Source organism: Protopterus annectens, chromosome 6.part0 (genome assembly GCF_019279795.1).
Source record: "Protopterus annectens isolate FY-2018-M chromosome 6.part0, PAN1.0, whole genome shotgun sequence".
NCBI classification, from domain to species: Eukaryota; Metazoa; Chordata; order Ceratodontiformes; family Protopteridae; genus Protopterus; species Protopterus annectens.
In genome coordinates, this window is record NC_056737.1 from 1,143,037,853 (window position 1) to 1,143,063,613 (window position 25,761).

The 25,761-nt window shown below is 39.1% G+C and overlaps 1 protein-coding gene across 1 annotated transcript in view; it reads left to right on the forward strand.

Moving 5' to 3' along the window:
* CCDC148 (coiled-coil domain containing 148) overlaps nucleotides 1–25,761 on the forward strand; it is a 2,032,828-nt gene that overhangs the window by 896,734 nt on the left and 1,110,333 nt on the right. The window lies entirely within an intron of this gene.

Sequence of the window (25,761 nt, forward strand, 5' to 3'; positions counted from 1 at the left end):
TACTTACTTCAGTTATCCTACTGTCTGGGAATCACAATCAGTCTGTCAAAGTCCCACCTGCAACCACTTCAAGTTTTGGGAGTTCACAGGGGCTCACCTAGATGCAGTCAATCGTCTTGCTGTCTTACCACAAAACAGAGTCCTTCCATTAAGATTGCATGTCAGACAGGTTCTTTCTCACCCCTGTTCCTCAGCAATGCTGGTTCTTAAAGCCCTAGGACTGAAGGCTGCTGTGATCACCTTGATACCTACAGCTCGCCTCTACATGCAAATCCTCCAATGGACTCTAGCAGTACAATGGTCCTTTCAGTGACTGTCTTTACAACACCCTATAAAACTATCTTGGGTTTGCAAGGAATACCTACTGTGGTGGATACAGTCTAACGATGTTTGCCTAGGATGTTCCTTTATCCTTCCTTCCCCCCAGTCGCCACGTTGACCACAGATGCCTCCCAATTGGGGTATAGGGCACTTCTTGGGATGGACTGTTCAAGGCATCTGGTCCAAAGAAGAGACCAGTTTGCATATAAATGTCTTAGAGATGAAAATGTTTCTTTTAGTGTTGCAGGCACTTTAAAACTCTCTTCTGGGGACAATTGCTATCCAAATGGACAATGTTAGTGGCTTGGTATATCAACAAACAAGGGGGTGCCAGATCTTATCCCCTTTCCCAAGAAGCAATGAGAGTTTGGCAGTGGGTGATCTCTTCCAACCACTTTCTTGTGGCAATGCATATGCCAGGGAAATCCAATATTCTAGTGGACAGGCTCAGCAGGACTATTCTGATGCCTCAGTCTCACAAGTGGCCTGTCTATCAAATAGTGGTAAATATGTTTTTTCACAAGTGGGATTAACCTTGCTGCCATCTTTTTACCTTTCCCCTCAACAACAAATGCAGCAGGTTCTTTGCCATAATTTCCCCACAGGGACAGTCACAGAGTGATGATCTAGTCCACGTTTGCCCCCAGTCTCCTGTATGCTTGTCCTTCCCTGCCTCTAATTCCCAAATTCCTTCAAAAAGCACTCTGGTTTAAGAACAAAATAATCCTCATTTCCCCATGGCTCCCCTTTCTATGGTCTCATCTACTGTGTCCTCATTGGACATTGGACCCTAGTAAAGATCTCCTTTCACATCCACCATAGAGGACTCATTTGGACATTGCAGGCCTCAGATTACCCCCAAGATTTCTCCATTTCCAATGATGGCTAGACATTTCAGGATTTCCTCTCCTGTTTGCCAAATTTTGTTTTCATCCCAAAAGCCCTCTACAAGAAAGATTTATAAGAGTAAATGGAAGAGGTTTTCTTTTTTGGCTCAGCAGAGAGACTTGGACCCTTTCACTGCTCCACTTTTGATTGGCTTAAATTTTGTTGCTTCTGTTTTTCAAAATGGTGTGAGTTTCTCCATCATCAAACTTCAACTGGCAGCCATCTTTAACTACCACATTGGAAACAATGTTTCCCCTTTAGCCTCATCAAAGTTGTGCAAAGCATTTCTTAAAGGTACCTTTTAACTTAGACCTCCGATTAAGGATCCCACTCCACCTTGGGATCTTACTGTCATATTGCAGAGTTTAGTGCAGTCATCCTTTGAGCTCTTGGCTAAACCAGATCTCAAATTTCTTTCTTGGAAAACAGTTTTTCTTGTGGCTATAACTTCTGTGAGACAAGACTCTGAACTCTAAGCACTCTCTGCAAAACCACCTTATTTGATTTTCCATAAAGATAGGGTTGCCTTGCGTACTAACCCATCATTTTTTACCTAAAGTTGCCTCTGAAACAAACATTAATCAAGTAATCAACCTACTTGTATACTTTCCTAAATTTGACAGTAAAGGAGAATACATGCTTCATATTTTAGATATGCATAGGCAACTTTGTTTTTATTTTCACAGGACTAAGGAATTTAGAAATCGTATCAATTGTTTGTTTCCTTTTCCAGTAACAAACTGGGATCACCTGTTTCAAAGACTTCACTAGCCAAAAGGATTACAGATTGCATTTCTTACATTTAGTCTTCTGGAGGTTTAGCTCTACCAAGGCATACCTCTCAACCTGGAAACATCAAAAATCTGGACAAAGGCCCATGAAAAGTAGGTACAACTGGCCAAAAATCTGAATGCTGATTAACATAAAACTTACATAAATAATGTGACCCTACCCATTCCAATGGAATTGTGGGATGCCAAGTTTACTAACATTCAAATGCAAATTGAAGAACAGACAAAATATTAAACGCAAAATATAACCAGAACAACAACAGTGTTTTATTTTTATTAAAATATGAATTTGTATCAGACTTTGAACTTCTATAAAACTAAAATACAATTTTCTTTTATAAAAATAAAATGAACTGATTCTACAGTAATATTAAATAGAAAAACATCAACAGCTATACAGTTATTACAATTACTCAAAATTTATTGCAATTTTCAGCTACCTAACAGTCTCCATGCACTAATGTCATGCAGTCATACACACTGTGGTATTGTGTGAACATACAAATCTAATCTATGTGTCAGAGAAAGAGAGAGAGAGAGAGAGACAGAGCGAGCACATGCATGTACAAATATGTATTTTAGAAAACCTTGCTCAAAATTTTCTAAAACTGCCCATATAAATATAAATGATAAAGTATGTAAGAGCAAACTGAGACATTACTACATGAGGACAAACAACATTGTCCTTTCCAGACAGTACTAAGTGCATATTTTAATTCAATGCTCATATATGAATGATGACATCCAAATTATATCACAGTAATTTGCCAAGGGTGTTTTTACATTAACAGCATATAAGTGGTAATTTGCTGTTGTAGTTTACTGACATCATATCTAGTGTGTATTATCACTGAAAACGGTCCACCAATAAAAAGTTAACTGACTTGGTTAACACATATTTACATAAAGTTTGAGGATTTGCCTGTCTCTGCATCTGTTTCAGCATTCCAAATTCAGTAATGCTGATGTAGTAACAGACTAAGAACAATCAAAACTCCTACATCAATCAGCACTTTTGTTTCCCTTTTACATAAACCAGAGAAATAGTCTGAAAGGTATGCCTTAAGTAATAAAGTTGATTTCACAGTCACAATGGTAGAGTCGACAGGTACAGATCCTTGTTGACAAATTAGTTCATACCAGAAAACTCCAAACATATCTTCAGTACAATCAGCATCCCTAAAGTAGCAGAGTGAAGTACACAAGCTGGTCAATATTAAGCTAACAGTTTCTAAATATGGCTGGGGGAGCCAGTGTGATGTACATCTAAGTAAGTCATGTGATCAGCAGAGCTTTGTAAACCATAACCAGAACATTATAAATGATACAGGATTTCAGTGTATTACAAAATATAGTCAGTTAACAGTCTCTTAAAACTTCAATCATACAATTAAACACACAGAGTTCAAAACTTTTCAAAGAGTTTTTTTCAGTTCATTTTCAAATTCATGTTAAAATTAAAATATATAATATAATATAATATATATGTAATATGTATATGTATATATTATAAAATAAAAAAAAAAAAAAAAAATGTAAAAGTTATAATATATAAATCTTTAGTTTGTTTTTTTTTCTTTTTTTGTTTATTTTATTTTTGTTTTTGTTATACATAAATTAGGTATTTTACCTTCAAATTTCATAATTACTCCTATAATGCTAGCCTTGTATTTCTTGTATTGTATTTCAAAACAGGTTTTTATCGAAGTAGTCATTTATTCCAGGGTATCTGCATTTAAATATAATCTAAAATACATCGCTTCCAAAAATGTTACCTCCTACCCTACATCACAGAATCCATCCAACATAACCTAAAATTACAAAATACAAACTTTGAATTCTTTATAGTTAATACTATAATATAGGAGTGCATTGTGGAATCCTTGTTATAGCTCCTCTAACGTGTTCCATCATCCTATCTCGATGCTTATGTTAGAGCCTTCTGCTATAATACCAGCAGCTCCAGTGACCACCACTTGGGACATTATTGATGTCTTAATTTGTCCTCCCTTTCTAGTATCCCTTTCAAATAATACCTAAAGATGATGACTTGACAAAAAAAAAGTCCCACATCCCTCGTAGTGACTTCACTTTTTCCACACTTTTCTCATTGTATTGCAGCACAAAACATCCATCTTGGGTAGTATCTAAGGGTGTCATCCATTCTTAAAATGGGTGATATACAGAACCTCTCTTTGTAAAAACCTCCTCTTTTAATCTCACAAACAACACAAAAGGGTCCCCCTGTCAATGAACATACCAATCAATTTAAACATCTCCTGTTGAAATGTGAAGTCAATGTCAGATAGTTGATGTTGTCCCTTGTTCCACACTGATAGGTGAACAAAAAACTAGTGGTGGTTTTTAAATTCAATGAACTCACTCTCTGCAATGCAACTCATCACTTTTTCAAATGATGAGCGATCCCAAAGAACCTATTATATAAAATAATGTGCTCCATGAACCTAGTTGGAAGACCATCAAATAGTCATATTCATTTCGAAACCCTCTTGTATGTTCTTGTTCTCCAAAAATGAACATCATACTCCAATGTAGTCAACCCTGTCCATCAACCTGATGTCACTGTTGTGTTATCCCCCATATATTTCTCGTGAAAATAAATTTCTAAATTTAGTTTTGTAAACAATTCAAGTATCATCAATCATCAATAATGTATATAAAATAAATAAAAATAAAACTCTTCTTCGGTACTACTTGACATAACCACTTTAGATGCACTGTTATCAGTCAGCGTAGCAAATTCTGGTCTGTGCTAGATAGTAAGGCACATCATTCACTAACTCTATCTCATTTTCTGATACAGGATTGAATAGACAGGCAGTGCCGGCCAGGCAGAAGTCATATAACCTGGTAGACATAATATGGTGATAACTTCAGATGTTCTTCGTGTTTCACTGTTGCAGTCATCACATTTAGGTTATCCCTGCCAGGGTAGCCCTCAGTCAGCCCAAATACCAGAGACTTAGTATTTCTGCATCGGTTGCCGTCGCTCCAGGACTGATGCCAGGTCAGCCGTGTTATAAGTTATTCATCAGCTGCAGTTGATCAAGTTCTGATGCTGAAAGTCTCAAGAACAAGGAGCTGCAAATAGCCCAGTCAGAGGGTAACACAGTATACACTACATCAGGGACCTCTTCACATTCATGAAGGCAGCAATTCTAAAATAAGAGCATTAAAACCTAAAAATAAACATAAATTAATCTTTTAGCATCAGTCTGTCATCATGGATTATCTCCAGGGTTTGTATCCATCTTTGATATTTTTTATTTATTTATTGCCATTTGATTAGTGAGAAAGTCCACCTGGGTAGGTGCCAGTTTTTAGTAGAAGCTCAGGGAGAAAAAGAAAAACTCCAAAATATTACAAAAACATTTTTAAGAATGATAATCTTACAATGTTCATATAATACAAAAACATCTACATTTTAAATTACACCAAATTAGACAATGTGAAAGCATTAAGTCTGAATATGCGCATGCTTTGTCCTTTAATTATGTTTCTAAAAATATAATTAGGATGCATGCTACCTCGGTGAAGAAGAGTATTTTTATAACATGATTTTCTGTATACACCTGTATTAACATAGGTTTCCATGACACGTTCAACATATCCATCCAAATACTCTTGTGCTAATAGCTACGCCAACATGTTCTTAGCAGCATGGGAGGAAAATGAATTATTCATGACACCACAATATAAAGAACACGTCCCTTTTTATAGACGGTTTGTGGATGATGTCTTCCTGTTATGGGAAGGCAGTCCTATAGCACTAGAAGAATTTTTATGTCATTTGAACAGCATGACAACATATCTGAAATTTACCTACCCATTCAGATAATAGGATAGAGTATTTGGATGTATATGTTGAACGTGTCATGGAAACCTATGTTAATACAGGTGTATATAGAAAATCATGTTATAAAAATACTCTTCTTCACCGAGGTAGCATGCATCCTAATTATATTTTTAGAAACATAATTAAAGGACAAAGCATGCGCATGTCCAGACTTAATGCTAGTGAAGAAGGATACCAAGAAGAGATTAATTGTTTTAAACAAAGATTAGCAAAACGAGGGTATAGAGAATTAGAAATTATGACAGGATTGGAAAATATTCACCTTTTAAGGCAAGAAAGAGCAGCACCATACTTTTAAGCAGCAGCTCAATTCAACCATCAATCCATTGGAAATGTAGCCAATATTGTTAAAATACCTATGTTTTTTACCAATGACGTTCATCAGATTAAACAACTAATTAGCAATCACTGGCGTGTATTAAATATGGACCATGACATCTTGAATATTGTAGGTGACAAACCTCAGTTTCTATTTAAAAATAAATTCAACCTTAGGTGAATATTATGTGATACCATGAATAAAGGTGGACTAGGTATACACACAGGTACATCTCCATTTGACAACTGTAAATATTGTGTCTACATTGAAACAGGTAATAGTTTTATACACCCAGACAATGGTCAAATATATAAATTTCATGTATCAGCCAATTGTGAAACTGCCCGTATAGTATACTTGGCTCAATGCCAACAATGCCAATCTTTTTATATTGGCAAAACAGATAGACCATTTTGCACTAGAATACGAGAACACATATATGCCATCAGGATTAAACACCTGAACAATGCACTAGCTAAACATGTAGCTAGTACAGGGCAAGATCATACATTTTTATTTATGGCCATTGATTATAATGTGCCATTAGTTGGGGGGGGGGGTGACATTCGTAATCGTCCAGAGAAGAAAGAGGTGAATTGGATTAAAGAACGTGCATCCATCAAGCCCATCCTTAAAGCAAGACGTAAAGTTGTGAGGTAAATTTTTCACACTTCACATTATATGAACTATACGTTATATTTAATGCCTATTTTTATATTATCTGGAGGTTGGATATTTCATGACTTTTTATATTAAATATTTGGTTTATATAGTTTTTTCACAGCATCTTATTATTATGAATTATTTGTTTCAATGTGAAATGTGATGTTGCCAACTTTTCATAGCGATATATACATAAGTACACTATATAAGGCAGTTTCATAATGAGCTCATATATGCAATTTTGATATATTGTTTAATATGGATTTATAAAGCATAGAGTCATTTATTTGGAGGCTTATGATTGAGCTGAGGCCATACAGTAAATATATTCCCAATTGATTATTTGATATGCAGCTATGTTATCAGGGAATAGTCATGAGTAAGCTTGAATCTTGCTATGGATAGATTCTTCGTTGAATATTTGGGATATAGCTGTGCTGTTAGTAAATTGTATCATTACTGTGATTTTGGGATGTAGTATATATTGTCTTGCATGATGCGGATGAACATAATTCATGCTATATACAGTGTTTAGATCGTGTCCAGTTTGGTATGCAAGTATAGAGGTTTGGTAATCTATATGTGATATAGCGGTGGCTTACATGCTGAGACTTGAGTGCAAACTCTACATTTGTAGTGGTTGTCAGTAAGGCGAATATAGACTCTGGTGAAGGCGATATGTTGGACATCGGGGATGAACTTAGAGGCCTCTGGGGCTGGTTATGGTAAATTTTCATTCCATTGACATGGTTTTGTAATAGCAATGTCATGTGGAATGTTTTTAGTATACTTTGTATATACCCGTGGTAAGCTAGATTAGTTTTGCATTTACCATAGGCGTGGATAGTTCTCGAGCCAAAATGCATTATAAAAGTCCGTGGGAAATTAGGTAAGACCCATGCGTTCACGATAGACGTGGATAATACTCCGCAATATGCACCTTAGAAGTCAGCCTAATATGTGATTTATGGTGACAATGTAAGCTTCGTATCTTTAGGAAAATGAAATAAAGTATGTAATCATAGCTTTTAGCTACAGTGCTTCGTCACCAATTAGGTATTTTTGGTTTAAAATATTTAAGGACGCCTGTTGGATCAAGTTTTTATTATGCTACTAATATAGATTTATTATGACTTATCATGAAAATTAAATGTATGATTTTTTAGATATGATCTGTTTGATAATTGGAACACAGTGTGTTATGTTTTTTAATTAAATGTCTCTGAGTGGTAGTAGAATGGTGGCGTGACACTGTATATTAATCCCGTATATCGGACCTGGCAGTTGTTGGATGTGGTTATTTTATTTTATTTATTTTATTTTGTATATTTCCAACCATACAGGTCCTGATTATAGGAGGAAAGCTATGTATTGTGAATATTCCCACAAGTTCATGCAGAACTTTACATTTTTAAGTTAGGAATGTCAGTTTATATTAACAAGTTTAGATGGAGCTAATTTATAAAGAAACTTTAAGCTGTTTTAAGATTGTTGCTTATTAATGAATAAGAATAGTCGTATATATATATATGTTTTAAGTTTTGACATGAAATAGCATGCTGTTAGTACAAATGTATTCATATAGTTAGAACAGTTTGTTACATTTCATAAAATGTTAAAGCATTGCTTAGAATTGATAGGGAATAATATATATATTAAGCAACTTACAATAATGATGTACCTTTAAATTTTAATTGACATGTATAATGAATCTCATCATGTGAGAGTTTACTATAAAAGTTTAATTGGAAAGGTTTTTTGAAAATCAACGGTCTGAAGAAGCATTTGTGAAAGCGCTAACCTTAGTACATCTAATAAACCAGTTTTATTATAAAAACAGAGACTTTTTTATCGATTTGAGTGGATTATATAGTGCGTTTCTTTTGCAACAAGCATATATTACCTTGGTCACCTTTTAGCCTAAATATATTATTTTGTGACTTATCTTGTCAAAGCCTTCAATTTCAGAATACTTTTGAAAGAAATAGCATCATTCAAACCCGGGGGCATAAGTGGATTTAATTTAACTTGCCAAATCAATTCCTTCTCATCCAATTTCAAATCCATTGGACCTCCCCTTTCATTATCCAATACTTTTTCCAAAACCAAAAATTTAAATTCATGTGTGAGGTAACAGTTGATGTGTCTAGCCAGAGCATTATTCAAATTCAATTTCCCAGTTGCATAAATATGCTCATAAATCCTGCTCTTTAATGGTCTCTCAGCTTGACCCACATAAAAGGCTGGACAGCAACTGCATAAACCCAAATAAACAACCCCTTTGGTATTACAATTAAATTTACCCCTAATGGGGAATTTGTTATTCCCTTTGTTAATATGATTTGTAACTTTGATATATTTACACCATCTACATGCCCCACATTTAGACATTCCACAATGGGGGCCATACACTTTTGGCGGGTCCCTTTCAAGGATAATTTTTAAATTCTTACCTCTAGGGTTGGTTTGATTTTCATGGATAATAATGATTACTTTCATTGTATGTGTTCACTTTTGGACAGTGAAGTTTATGTCAAAGCTTCTTTAAATGAAGTTAATGGTGCTTACCAATGTATAAAAGGTTTTATCAGGGATTTATTTTTGGAAGGGAGAATTGATTTGGATCTATTTAATTATTTTTCCATTTCATACCCCCTGATGCCCATATTATTCGGCCTACCTAAAATCCATAAAAATATTGAAACTCCCCCTTTCCGCCCTATTATTGATGGCAGAAGATCTATTACGTATGCTTCTGCTAAATTTGTAGATGTTAAACTAAAAGAAGTATTGAAAAATGAAAGTCAGATATGTAAGGACACCTGGACCTTTTTAGAAACAACGAACAAGCTTCTCTTCTCTGAAGATCTAAATTTCCTCACAATTGATGTCTGTGATCTTTATACAGTCATCCCCCAAGACACTGGTTGTGAGTGGGTAAGAGAATTCCTTTTGAGTTATCATGTGGAGGGTTCTAGTATTGACCTTATTATTTACTTATTAGAACTCATATTAGAGAATGATTATTTTCTCTTTAACAAGGAATACTACTTACAGAAAATGGGTGTTGCCATGGGCTCTCCATGTGGGGCCACTTTTGCTAATACCATTATGGCCTATTGGGAGAGACACTTCCTGTTTAAGGACATCATGTTCCTGGAGAGGGTCACATGGTACACCCATTATTTGGATGATATATCTATCCTTTGGAAGAGTGATAAAGATTCAGCTGGACATTCATTGAGCATATTACTCAATTTACTGATTTTCTACACTTCACCTGGGAATTTCAAACATTTAGTATTTCCTACTTGGATATTGAGTTGACCAAAATTGTTCCTGAGAAAAAATATATCTCAAAAATATTTAGGAAGGCAACTTACTTGAATGCATTTTTCCAGCTGCCACCCTTTTGCCCAAAAGAGAAGTGTGGTTAAGGGTCAATTAGTTCGGGCAGCTAGGATGACCTCCCTGGAAAAAGACTTCCTTGATGAATGTAACCTTTTGAGGGGGATGTTTTTAAAACGTGGGTACCCTAGGTCGCTAGTGGAAGACCTTATCGAGGAAGTGCATAAGAAGCGTTTAGTAGGTTTTTTTAAACCATTGTCGTCTGCCAAGGAAGGGCTTAGTGTAGATTTGGATGATGGTGACCATTTGAATATGAACATCATCTCCTCACAGGAGAGTAAATTTGAATTAATCACAGACTCATTGGAGAATGAACGCACTCAAATGAGTTTTATTACTACCTGTTCTGTGGATGTACACCTTTTAAAATCAATTATCAATAAGAACTGGTGTTTTCTTGTTGATGACATCTTTATTAAAAATAAACTTAAGTGAGTCACCTCAGTTTGTGTTTAGGAGAGGTAAGAATTTAAAAATGATCCTTGAAAGGGGCCCGCCAAAAGTGTATGACCCCCATTGTGGAATGTCTAAATGTGAGGTGTGTAGATGGTGTAAATATATCAAAGTTACAAATCATATTAACATCAGGAATAAGAAATTCCCCATTAGGGGTAAATTTAATTGTAATACCAAAGGGGTTGTTTATTTGGGTTTATGCAGTTGCTGTCCAGCCTTTTATGTGGGTCGAACTGAGAGACCATTAAAAGAGCAGGATTTATGAGCATATTTATGCAATTGGGAAATTGAATTTGAATAATACTCTGGCTAGACACATCAACTGTTACCCCACACATGAATTTAAATTTTTGATTTTGGAAAAAGTATTGGATAATGAAAGGGGTGGTCCAATGGATTTGAAATTGGATATGAAGGAATTGATTTGGCAAGTTAAATTGAATGCACTTATGCCCCTGGGTTTGAATGATGCTATTTCTTTCAAAAGTATTCTGAAATTGAAGGCTTTGACAAGATAGTACCAATACATTTGTATATCTATATATATTTTTTATATATTTATTGGTTAATATATTTGTATACTTATTTAGTGACTTATTGGATGTATACATCTATATTTTTGTTACTAAAATTTATGTATATAATATATATGTATTTTTAATGGTTTATTATTATGTTTGGATAGATGTGAAAGTATGTTGGGTATGTGGGTCCTTTAAATGGAGGGTTGTTTTTTGAATTGTATTGTGATGTCATAACATGCTAATTTATTTAAGCTGTGTATTTTTGTAATGTCAGTTGTCTAACGAAGATTGCTTAATCAGTAAACAAAAGCGCTAACCTTATTATTGAACTTGGTGTGGTTTTTCTTTTTTTTATCTAGTTTTTATTGTTTATAATCTTAACAGAGGTGGCAAGGTCCTACCATCGGAACCTAATCTGTTTCACCTAGATGATTCTTATTTTTTTTTAATTTATGTAGGTTTCTGCTTTTATTGCAGCACTTTCTTTCTGACAAGCTCATACAAAATTCATGCTGTAAGTACTTACTGGGCACATAGGAAGTTTGCTGCCAATTTTCTTTGCATTTTTTCATGTTATTTGGTTCACTAGTAATGATATGGGATACTTTTCTTACACATTTTCTGCATTTCTTCAGTGTGCATATCTTTTAAATATTGAAGCAATAAAGCAAATATGGAACTATACTGAAGCTAAGCAGAATAATGTAATTATGATTTACTGTAAGTCAGTGTAAGTTGAGATTTATTTAATGATGTAATTATGGTTTACTGTAACTCAGTGTAAGTTGAGATTTATTTAATGATGCAATTATGATTTTACTGTAAGTCAGTGTAAGTTCAGAGATTTATTTAATGATGTAATTAAGGTTTACTGTAACTCAGTGTAAGTTAAGAGATTTATTTAATTATATAATTATGGTTTACTGTAACTCAGTGTAAGTTAAGATATTTAATGATGTAATTATGGTTTACTGTAACTCAGTGTAAGTTAAGAGATTAAGTTGTCAATCTCGCCTTCATTCTTGCTGGATGGGTGCTCCGACTCGGCACTTTCTAAGCTCGAGAGTCACTTTTACCAGCTCGAGGCAGCCCCATATCCCATGATGCAAGGCGGTAATTACCCAGATCTTGTTTGCCGCTTTGCTAATGAGGTCATTCTTTTTACCAGCTCCTGGTAAGTGATATTTTTCTTACTATTTGTAAGGTTTTAGGTGTCTCAAAACTCTAATTTTTAGTCTTTTAGTCTTTATATCCTTCAGTGTACTTTATTCACTTAGCTCCATACCCATTTCCTCTTAGTTCACTTAGTTTCAGTGTTTCGGGCCTTAGGCCTTTCCCACCCTCACAGTTCCTGTCAGGATTTCCCTCAGGTGTGTGTGTGTTGTGTCACTGTTATAGTAATAACTAATTTATTAGTTATTAATAATTTTTAGTTGTTAGTGTCTTTGTTTGGACTGATTGGTGTGTGTGAGTCTTTTAGGACTGAGACATGTCCAAAGATACTAGGGTCTCAGGTTTCAAGAAGTGTGACTCGTGCTGTCAGAAGATGTCTCTGACAGACGGTCACACTTCTTGTATTTATTGCCTGGGACCCCTACACCTGCAGGACTCCTGTGCTATATGTCATTCTTTCAGCCAGAGAGTCCTGCAGGAATGTAGAAATAAGTTGATCCTCAGGGGTCTTCTTAAACCAGAGAGCTCCCCAGCAAAGGTCGGCTCTGGGAAGCCCTCCAAACCTTCCAAGACCCAGGCTTCGGTGTCCAAGTCTGTGGTCTTGGCTCCGACTCCACCGGAGTTGACATCGGCTCCGTCCGGAGCCGATCCTTCCTTGTTGGAAGCTTCTGTGCCGGCGCCGGTCAGCGCCGATACCCTGGCTTCGGCACCTGTGTCGGCTCCGTCTGGAGCCGACATCCTAGCATCAAAGCATGTCTCGGCTCTGGCTGGAGCCGAGATATCTTTGTCTCCTCTCGGAGCCGACAAGTTGTCGGCTCCGCCTGGAGCCGAACGTTCTTCGGCTCTGATGGCTCCGTCCAAGAAGAGGTCTAGATCTCCTTCTTTGGAGTCTATACACTCGGCTCCAGCCTCTCCCTTGCTTTCGGAGTGAAGCCATCGGAGCCGATCATCGAGGTCATCCAGGCTCTCAGACCACGACTTAGAGAGAGTGGTGAGTAGGCTATTAAAATCACAGGCACTAGCCCAGATGCTCCATAGCCCGTCTCATCAGATGTCAGCTATTCTACACCCCCCTGAGATTCCTTCTTCGACTCTCCTACAGAGTTCGGAGCTGGAGATTATTGGTACCGTGACTGTTGCTGCTTCGGAGCCGATACCACACCTTTCGGCTCCGTCGTCCTCGACTCCTATCTCCTCCTTGAGACCTTCCTTGGAGGGATCCGGGCGTCGGGCTTCCCTGGTCGGTTCCGAGGGGGCGAGTGGCATCGGACCCTTGTCCGACCCCATTCTCCCTCTCGGAGCTTCGGCCTTGGTGAGCTCGGCCCCGACATCTGCTTCAGAGCCTTCCCTTTCGGTGGGACCAAGGATCCCTGTTTCTTCGGAGCGGGATCTCTCGGCCCTCCCTGGAAGGGGAGCCTTCGAGGTGATGAGTGTGCTAGCCCCAGAGCATAGCCAGCAGTCGGTTCCTTTAGCTCCTCCCTCTATGGTGCCTGTAGATGCCTCTTCCCGCTCTCTTGCTCCCGGACCCAGAGATCCATCGCCCCAGGTTTCCCCATTGGGAAGGACTTCCTCTTCCGAGGTTTCTCCTGATCCTTCAGGCGAGCCTCCGCGTAAGAGGACCTGCAAGAGGAAGCATTAAGACTCCCCTGAGTCTACAACATCAGATACCGATTTAGATGAGTTGGAGGGGTCCCCAAGATCTCCCTCTGAGGATGTCTCCTTTTCAGACATCCTTGAACTCCTCAAACAGAGGGGGAACTGGCCCTCCATTAATCCCTCCGAGGATGAATCGGTATACCTGGAGGCTCGACCCTCCACCTCCTGGGTGTCTCTGCCTTTCGACCCCCTTATGGAAGTCATAGCTCGAAAGGCGTGGGCATCTCCTGATTCGGTGGAACCAGTCCCCAGGAGACCTTCAAAGTTTATCACAGCCCCCGCTGAAAAGCAGTTTCTTACTAAAGGTGTCTCGGTTGATGCCATGGTGGTGGCGGCCGCCACAAAGAAGGAACTTGCAGATCCTTCCATGCCAGTCCATCCTCCTAACAAGGAGTCTAGGACCATGGACAGGTATGGCAAGCGGATGTTCTCTTCAGCGACCTTTGCTATGCGTTCGCTGAATTATTTGTGTCACTTCACCAGACTTCAGAGAGACATCCTCAAAGAGCTAGGTGAAGTAGTACAGGATCCGTCAGCAGCAGGGGCTCAAGAAAAGATCGCCTCTCAGCTGGGAATCCTAAATTCCATAACCAACTCCTCCATGCGGCTCATATCTTATGCAGCCGATGGGGCGAGTAGAGCTGCAGGCACAGGAGTGGCCCTCAGACATCAGTCCTGGATGTGGCTCTGTAATTTTGCAGACCCCTTTAAGGCGTCCTTCACAAACTCTCCCTTTGATGGGACAACGTTGTTTGGCCCTCAGGTGAAGGACACTTTAACCAGGTGCGAGCAGGACAGCAAGACTCTTTCTGCCGTAGGAGTCCGTTTCTCCACTCCTTCTAGACCTTACCCCAAAGGTCAGAAGGGAGGGAAAATGTGGTTCCGGAAATCACAAGGAGTCACGCCTGACGCACGTGGTCAGTTTACCCCCAGAGGCAGAGGGGGTAATAATAATAACAGATGCCACCCTAGGGGCAGAGGGGGTCTGCAGAACCAGGGCTCCAGAGAGCCTCTCTCTGACAAGCCCATCCAGCATCCCTGAGGTGTTGCCCGACTGCCCACCCTTGGAGGCAGTCGGGGGAAGATTGTCGCTGTACCCAGAAGCCTGGCTTTCCCTCTCTCAAGACTAATGGGTACAGTCGATCATATCCGAGGGTTACAAGATTCCTTTCGAGGAAAACCCCTTCCCTCAAAGAGGTTCCCTTCCAGACGTACCACCCAGTCTAAGGGAAACTGCAAAATTAGAGGTGTCAAAGCTTCTAAAGAAAAGGGCCATCCAGCCAGTACCAAAAGATCATTTAGAGTCCGGAATCTACTCAAGGTTCTTTTTGGTCCCCAAAAAGACGGGAGACTGGAGACCAATATTAGACCTCAGCAGGCTCAACAAGTCTGTCAAAAAGACAAGATTTTGGATGGTCACACTTCAATCGATTTTGCCCTTTCTGGGCAAAGACAACTGGATGTGCTCCATAGACCTTCAGGATGTGTACTATCATATAAAGATTCACAGATGCTCCAGAAGTTTTCTCCGCTTTCGGCTGGTGACCAGTCATTTTCAATTCAGAGCCCTGCCCTTTGGCCTCACTACAGCCCCCAGAGTGTTCACCAAATGCATGACAGTGGTCACGGCTCACCTGAGACGTCAAGGATTCCAGGTGTTTCCGTATCTCAACGACTGGCTCCTCTCAGCCACCACCAGGCATCAACTTCTCCAAGCCAGAGATTACACTCTACGTCTCTGCGGTCACTTAGGAATTTCAGTCAACTTTGAAAAGTCTTCCTTCTCGCCCTGCCAATCTATTACCTTTATAGGCGCAAATCTAGACACTACTCGGATGTCAGCAAACCTAACAAGTCAGAGAATCCTAGATATCCAAAACCACGTTCGGATCATCCTATCCAGCAAAAGGGCACAAGCCAGGTTGGTCCTGAAAGTGTTGGGCCTCATGGCAGCTGCCATAACACTTCTTCCTCTGGCCCGCTTTTACATGCGTCTCCTACAATGGATGTTGTTCACCCAATGGTCCTTCCAGCAGCTTCCCATGCGTCACAAGATTCTGGTGACACAAACCTGCAAGAACCATCTATCCTGGTGGATTTCCTCTCCTCTAGTTTATCAGGGCAGACCATTTGTTCCCCCAGCCCCGGTAGCCACGGTCACTTCGGATGCCTCCCTGATCGGGTGGGGGGGGCATTATCAGGGCAGGATGGTTCATGGCACATGGCAACCGTTCGAATACCACCTGCACATAAATGTCCTAGAGATGAGAGCAGTGCTTTTAACGTTGTAAGCCCTCAACGACTTTCTCCCTTTAGGGACTATTGCAGTTCACATGGACAACATGTCCGTCGTGTGGTACATCAACAAGCAGGGCGGAACCAAGTCCTATCCCTTGTGTCGAGAAGCTCTCAGACTTTGGCAATGGGTGATCTCCTCTCATCGGTTTCTGGTAGCAATGCATATCCCCGGGAAAACCAACATAATAGCGGACAGATTGAGCAGAGCTATTCTCATGCCTCACGAGTGGTCTCTCAAGCAATCCATTGTGGAGGAGATTTTTCAGAAGTGGGGCCGCCCATGCTGCAATCTTTTTGCTACACCCCAAAACAGCAAATGCCCAGACTTCTTCTCTCTCTTCCCACTTCCGGGCCATCCCCCCAGAGACGCTCTTACCCAAGATTGGCCCCGGAGACGACACTATGCCTTTCCTCCCTTTCTTTGATACCACAAGTACTCCAGAAAGCTACCGTCTTGAGAGCCAAAATGATTCTCATTGCCCCTTACTGGCCTCGACAAATTTGGTTCCCGTTCCTTCATCGTCATCTTTTGGTGCGGCCTTGGCATCTGGACCCAGTTCCAGATCTTCTGACCCACCGGTCGGGTCAACTGCACCGGTCTGTTCCTTCCCTCAACCTCACAGCTTGGTTGCTCCACTTCATTCCTTAGCCAGGCTTCCTATGATCTCTAACCCCGTTAGAGATATCATAGTAGCTTCTCTTAAGTCCTCTACCAGGAGGATTTATTCTAGCAAGTGGAAACGCTTCTCTTTTTGGGCAATATCTAAGAACATAGACCCCTTTACTGCCCCTATTCAGTCGGTCTTGGATTTCCTTGCGGAAATTTTTCACTCAGGTTCTTCGTCTTCCACAGTCAAAGTTCAGTTGGCTGCAATCTCGAACTTCCATGTTGGCTTTGCAGACCACAACATTATGTCCCACAAACTTTGTAAAGCCTTTCTCAAAGGAGTGTTCCTTCTTAAACCCCCTGTTAGAGATCCTCCACCACAGTGGGACTTAAATTTAGTGCTGACATCCTTGATACTTCCCCCTTTCGAACCGGCTGCTTCATGTTCATTAAAGTTTCTTTCTTGGAAGACACTTTTTCTAGTCGCTATTACCTCGGCTAGAAGAGTGTCTGAACTTCATGCCGTCTGTGTTCGTCCCCCTTATTTGGTCTTCCACAAAGACAGAGTATCCTTGAGAACCAACCCATCCTTTTTGCCCAAGGTTGCTTCTAAGACAAATTTAAACCAATCCATTGATCTCCCTGTATTTTTTCCAAATTCTAACAGGGCGGAAAAAAATTGCATTACCTAGATGTTCATCGCCAACTTAGATATTACTTGGACAGAACAAAGCAATTTAGGAAGTCCGATCAGCTCTTCCTGTCTTATGCTGAAAATAGAAAAGGTCTCCCTGTTTCTAAAGTGACCTTATCTAGATGGCTATCTTCCACCATTTCTGACATTTATCAGCTTAGGGGCAAACAGCTGAACTCAAAACCTAAAGCTCATTCCACAAGAAGTCTAGCCACTTCTATAGCCTTTCAGGCTAGACTACCCTTAGATACTATTTGTGCAGCAGCCACATGGGCCACTCCTCATACCTTTGTTTCTCATTACAAATTGGATTTGGCCTCCAGGGACAGGGCAAGCTTTGGTTCCACTGTTCTCAAGAGTCTGTTCCATTGAGCCACCCAGGATAGAGGTGCTAGAGACGCGGTCCCATCCAGCAAGAATGAAGGCGAGATTGACAACTTAACATTTAGAAGTTATGTACCTACCATAACGTTCCATGTTAGTTGTCTTCTCTTGCCTTCTTTCTTGCGTCCCTCCCTCCTGTCCCCCTAGCCTGGACAGACCTTGATCTCCCCTTTTCTCTGGAAGATTTTTCTTCCTTGGACACCAGATAGTTCTTGTCCTTGATTACCTGGTTTCCATTACAGCCTTTTTAGGTTAGTGTTTCTCTTTCCTTAGTGGAAAGTTTTTATAGGCAGTTTTTCCTCTAGATACCAAACGAGATCTGGGTAATTACCGCCTTGCATCATGGGATATGGGGCTGCCTCGAGCTGGTAAAAGTGACTCTCGAGCTTAGCAAGTGCCAAGTCGGAGCCGAGGATCGGCTCCAAACCCATCCAGCAAGAAAGAAGGCGAGAGAAGACAACTAACATGGAACGTTATGGTAGGTACATAACTTCTAATTTACTGTAACTCAGTGTAAGTTAAGAGATTTATTTAATTATATAATTATGGTTTACTGTAACTTAGTGTAAGTTAAGATATTTAATGATGTAATTATGGTTTACTGTAACTCAGTGTAAGTTAAGAGATTTATTTAATGATGTAATTATGGTTTACTGTAACTCAGTGTAAGTTAAGAGATGTATTTAATGATGTAATTATGATTTACTGTAACTCAGTGTAAGTTAAGAGATTTATTTAATGATGTAATTATGGTTTACTGTAACTCAGTGTAAGTTAAGAGATTTATTTAATTATGTAATTATAATTTACTGTAACTTAGTGTAAGTTAAGAGATTTATTTAATGATGCAATTATGATTTACTGTAACTCAGTGTAAGTTGAGATTTATTTAATGATGTAACTATGGTTTACTGTAACTCAGTGTAAGTTAAGAGATTTATTTAATGATGTAATTATGATTTACTGTAACTCAGTATAAGTTAAGAGATTTATTTAATGATGTAATTATGATTTACTGTAACTCAGTGTAAGTTAAGAGATTTATTTTTTTACTCAAGTCGTCTGTATAACGACTTCAAATGTAAAAGTCATGGGCAATCAGAATCACCATATAGCTGAAACACCTGATGTTCATAAGGGTCATTTGCATATATCCCATGTGCCTCTGCTACAGGAGTTTGGGAAGTCACTCAATGGAAGTTCTAGCTTGGCTGGAGTTTTCATAGGTTCATAGGTTCATACTAGGCTATCTGCCCTAGGGCATTTATAAGCCTAGCCAGAGTGTGTGTGGCTTTCACCACCCCTTAGGATGAGAATACTATACCCATTAGTTTGCTGTGCCTCTTTCCAGCAGTGACACAGAGATGATTCCCGGGGTAAACCTACGATCTCCCATCCACTCGTCAAGATTTCTCTTGAACAGAGTCAGTGAGGGGCTCTGCCTCACATGGACTGGGATTCTGTTCCATAGTGTAGGGAGTCTCTGGGTGATGAATCTGTCCCTCCAGCACGTCCTATTTATATCCGTGTTGAGGTTTAAGTCTCTTGCTCTCGTGGCTCTGGTGGATTTGGATTTTTTGAGGTGGAGCATGTCCATTAATTCCGGGTTGGACATGGCCTTGTATGTCAGGCACAGATCACCTCTGAGCAGACGGTATGCGACTGAATAGAGCTGGAGTTTCTTCAGTCGGGCATCGTATGACATATGTTTGAGCCCCTTTATCCTTTTGGTGAGGAACTTTTGGGGTCTTTTTTAGTTTTTTCTGATTGGTTTTTCAGTGTGACCTTTTAATTCTTTGTAGTAATACTAATTGAAAAAATTATTTAATCAACTAGTAGTGCAAGCTTGCTTTTCTATTAAACAGGTAACATTAATTAACCACACATGGATAACCCAATTTTACATATGAAGACACTACTGTGCACCTGATAGTGAGAATGAATTAATTTCTCCATAGTAAGAGTTAATAGTTAAGGTTTTTACCTCATAGATGCAAGGTACAAGGTCTGATTCTGCTTTTAGGATCGTGGATGGGCTTAAAATGGCCCTTCAAGGTAGTTAGCCTAGTATTCACTTATATACATAGAAACTAAGGAGCTTTTTCATTTGTTGTTGATATATATTCATGGTGTTTATGAACATGTAGTTATAACATTATTATGACAGCATTATCAAAAATTATCAAAAATGGAGGACTTCAAAAGCATGCCAGATTTTTAGATTTTAAAACCAAATCCATGGTCAGTGAATAAATAGTTCATATGAAGTATATGAATTATGTCTGGTTTCTATAGTACTTCTTTTCTTTCAGTGGAAGCTTTCATATGCCAGAAATTGCTAAAACTACCTTCCTTACTGGATTTCAAATCTGTAATTTCCTATAGTATAATGGGACTCTATAGGAAAGTGGTAAAATCATTAAGTTGTCAACTTTGAGGTATTGCAGAATGAGAGGGCAAGGAAAGGACTGGACTTGCTGAAGTACTTTTAAAGAATGCTTTTGGGCTAACAGTAGGGAATATTTGTTTAAGGGAAGAGTGGAGTTGTTTGAACAATTTTACAAATAAAACCTAAGTGTTAGATTTGGAGCTTTTAATTTACACAAGACAAATTGTACTTGTCTAACGGCAACAGTCTCGAAATGTATTATTTTATATGTGTGCAAATTCTAAAAATAATGTAGACAAATTAAATTTAAAATATGGTGTCACACTTCTATGTTATTTTTAATTCTGGAGTTAGCATTTTATTCATAAGGGGGGACCTTGAAAGTCTCACCCTGAGGTATAGTAGTGGCATACAGACTTTTTTTGTTCAGAAAAAATCTTCTTTCTATTCTTTTCATCTGAAATTTGCTAACAGTATGAGTAGGGCACTGACTCTGACTGGCTCTCTTTGTCTAAGATGGCCACTACTCCACTGAGACATCCCAAAAGTCTCTTGCTACCTTAGTATACTTCCAGCTCTATGTATATAGTTTTCTGAAAAATGTATTGGCCATTAAGGATGGCTGGACTACTAGCTGTAAGTCAAAGGCTAATAAATATTTAAACTTAATGTTTAGCCTTGTCCACTGTTGTAGTGTTATCTCATTAATAGGTGATCTTTAGTTGTAACTTTTGTAACCTGTAATGATAGATAAAGAACTAGTATTGTCAGCAGTAATGCAGAAAGTAGTAATGAAAGCTATCATTTTACATGCACTTACAGATGCAATTATGTTAAAAATTGTACACCAGCTTTCCAGATTGCATCCTTCCCACAAATGTAACCCCCTCAGTACTGGGCAGTACATGTTGCTAGACAACTGAATTTTCATTATTGAAAAAGAAGCCACAAACTTCTAAAATGAAAGCTTTAAGGAGGCTCAAATGAATAATTAAGCCATCCAGACTTTCCAAAATAATATTGTCTAACAAATTATATAGCCATAAACAATAGTAAATATACAAGTATTTAACAAATCTAAATTATTGTGCAAAGTAATACCCTGTGTTGTACATAGAGCATGTCTGGCTTTGCTCATAAATGTAAGGTACACATCTAGCATAAGATCACAGGATGATGCATTTTTACTAAATAACCAAGGAAGCTGTTGAGAAGTTCAGCCATATCATCTGGTGGGAGACTAACAGTGCCCTCTATTATGTAGATCTTTCTCACATATCCCAGGTAAAAAAAGTTGTGCTCACCCATTCACTCATCCAGACTGGTTTAAATATTGACAAGGAAGTCCTCTGCTTCGGATGTGTGTGCTACTTATTTATTTGGCAGTATAGCTTGAGTTAAGCAGAGCAGGTGTTTGCTTTGTCAGTGGTTCTGTTTAGGTGAAGAAGTTTATAGAGTGCTGGGCCATTCACAGCACAGAAAGCTAAGCAAAGATTACTACTTAAGAGTCTATATGACACAAGAGTTAAGTAACAGGGCTTTCAGTCTATCGGGGAAGCTAAAGGTGAGGAAATGTTGACACCTCTAAAGTTGTTTTATTTAATTAGGAAGGTACATTCTGAAGGTGACACTGTGTTCAATTATGAATCTAACAAATGAGCATAGAGCAGGACTATAATTTTAGACATTGAAGGGATACCATAAAGGATATGTTGTGCCAAGGTAAAAAGATTTTTTTAACCACAACAGTGACATATTGATCAAAGGAAAGTTTATCAAGAGAGGTATTCACATCCCTGATGACAAGTGAAATGCTATAGATGTGGTATGCAGCAGTGATTGTAGACAGCAGTACACCATGTGCAAGCACCCAGCTACTTGTGGTCTCCTTTCCTAAGGCTCATTGAGACTCAGTGACATTAGACAGTCATCAGTTCTTTTTACACAGTTTACATACTAAACACATGAAACATCAGGTTTTTCTGAATGTCTTAAATTATTCATAGACTACAGCTAATCATAGTAAATTCCTTCCCAATTCCCTTATACACTTACTTCATAATGTCTGTGCAGCAAATGTAATCCACTTATAAATTCTCCGTGATTTCCAAATAACGAGGTCGGGTGGACAGGAAAATAAGCAATTTCAAACAGCACAGGCGGGCAGACAGGAAAAGAAGCAATTTCAAATAACAGGCAGGCAGACAGGAAGAACAGGACGTCTGGATGCACAGAAGTGATGCGACCAGACCAGCAGGACCTTTCTTAAAGAAGAGCACAAAAAATATAACTAAAAAAGAATGCAAAACACAATGCATTTTTCTCCAGGTCAGCCCATTGCAGGGGGGTGCAAGTGCACCCCCTTGCACCTGCCTGCGGGTGCCCTTGGGTGTAATGTATGAATATGTACTTATTCATATTTAAGGACATAGTTTATCCTGGGGTTGAGCAAGAACAGAGCCAGATTTTGGTTAAATAGTCTTTCAGAATCGTTTTAAAGTACTGGAAGGAGGGTATTGACCAGATGGATGTCTGTAACAAGTTCCAGACCTTAGTAACATTGTATGAGTACAGGCCATGCTCAGCAAATCTGACAGGTATGTGGACATAGAGGGGGGTTTTGGTCACTGGGTTGTAATGATCAACTGACAGCATCTGTGCTGTCACCATTATAGAGGACATTAGGAGACAGGACTCGAGCATGATAATCCTACAGATTGGAGTGCATTGCCATGGCAATTACCTTGGAGATCTTGAATTTTAGTTGACTAAATTACATCAACTGGAGAATGGCGTCCACATCATACACAACTGAGTTTACAGAAGACATAATACCCTGAGTAAAGAAAAGATAAAGTTCTCTGTCATCAGTTTAGTATTGACATGTAAAGTTGTCCTCTAAAAACACTTTCCCTAAAGTAGCATATAGGCAGAGAAAAATAAAGCATGCACAAAGGGCTTTGAGCCTTGTGGTACACTGCACTTGAATGGGTATAGAGTAGAGGAATTGCTGCTAGAAACTACCTTTTTAATCAGTCAGAAAAATAGGAGGAGATTGCAAAGGTGTTAACAATGCTCTAAAAGGTTTTCTTGATTTACTGTCGTAAACTATAGATTACTGTAATAAGTAATACATTTGTCCGTTATCTAAACAACAAAAGCTAATGATTATCACTTTAATTGCAGTGTGATTAGGGGTTGGACTAGAGAATAACATTAACAGAAAATATGAGAAAACATCTGAAAAAATGTACTTTCTGAACCAGCAGAAAAGACAGAACTTTAGTTCACAATCTCAGTCCCAGAGAACAAAATGTATTTAACACTGCACTTGGGTTCTAGACTGTAGTGACAGCATCCACATTCTTCTGTCTAAAAGTGACTTCTAGCCTAAGTTGTACTTTCACTTTAAGAATGTTACCAGTTTGGGAATGTCTGCATATTGCTTTGGAAACACAGTACAACTACTGAACTACAACTCTTGTTTTCTGTTAAAAAATCAAACCCTGCTCCTTGCTTGGATAAACTACAACTGTATTTGAAGACAAATACTTCTGCTGTCATCTCCCCTCTCGGTGAAGTGTGCTTGCTCTGTCTAAACGTCTTGGGCTGTAGGTGCCCCCCCACCCTCCAAACTTGAATAAGTACTATTGCTGAAGTGCATTTCCAGTGAAAATATTACAAAGGCTTCTCTGCAAGCATGGCTTTTCTTCAAATTAAACGCAATCTGTTTAGACGTCTTGGGCTGCAGGTGCACCTCCCCACCCTCCAAACTTGAATAAGTACTATTGCTGAAGTGCAATTCCAGTGAAAATATTACAAAGGCTTCTCTGCAAGCACGGCTTTTCCTTCAAATTAAACACAATCTGTTTAAACTTCTTGGGCTGCAGGTGCACCCCCCCCCCCTCCAGACTTGAATAAGTACTATTGCTGAAGTGCAATTCCAGTGAAAATATTACAAGGGCTTCTCTGCAAGCACGGCTTTTCTTCAAATTAAACGCAATCTGTTTAAACATCTTGAACTGTAGGTGCACCCCCACCCTCCAAACTTGAATAAGAACTATTTCTGACATGCAATTCCAGTGAAAATATTTCAAAGGCTTCTCTGCAAGCATGGCTTTTCTTCAAATTAAACGCAATGTATGTCTTAACTTTCACCGTAAATAATTAATGTTAATGCCTTTATATACTGAGGTTTCTTTGAAGCATGCACACTTGCAGAGGCCTGTCTTGCTAGCCCAGTTTTCCTAACTCCAATCCTGTAAGACTCCATTTCAGACTCTAGTTGAATACACACTGCTGGGTTCTCTACCTCTCTCTTAGTATTGCTTTTACATCCAACTGTGCTTTTTTCCCCAGTTTCATCTGTGACCAGTCAATATTAGACTATTTTTGTATGGCAGTAGCTATCCACTTCCAAACTAAACTGCACTACCCCAGAATTAGTAACACCAGAAATAATTAACTTGTGCTAGTTTAGACCCCCCTTGAACTGTACTGCCATTTACTTAACTGCAGTTCATCTATTCTCTTGGTACTCTCTCCATATCACTTAGCTACAGTTTGAGTCAGTTGATTGTTTGTTTTTGTTTGAATTGTCCATCTTCCAGAATCTGGTTGAAAGACCTGTCAATCACTCCCACATGACTCCTCCTGCAATTAGTCCCTACCCTCCTCCCCCACTAGGAATGCATAGCACAGAAGTCATATAAAGGCCTGTATTCACTGTTATCTGATTGTTTTCCAGCCCACAACCCCTCCTAAGAGCAGCTAACAGGTTTCTGCCCACTTTGCTCCCCACCCTGCCTCCAATTTCCACCCACCCCCAGTGGTCCTACCTTTATTAGAACAAACCCATCCCATCATTTTTACCACCAACCGCAACACTACTCCCAACTCTAAATCCACCATCTTCCCACTACTACCCCTCCTCTTCTGATAACATGAATAAGCATGCCATACTTATACTCTTTGCATACCCTCTCCTTGCATATCTTACATCTTACCAAAACTCCATTATATCCCCACTTGACCACTTCCACTGTACAACTATTCACTCCATCACTCATGAGTCATCCTCACTCTGCTCCTCTCCCACCAACTCAAGAACCATCCCTATGCATCCCCCACATATTCTATCAACTAAAATACTAAAACTAAATACATCCCTACAAGTTAACAAAATAACCCTCCCACCACATCTGTTACCGACTGCACCCAATCATAAAGTTTCCCTAAAATGCAAACTCTTTCACAAACGGATAAAACTAATAACCTCATGCATATCAAAACTTGCCCTCAGTGGAGACATCC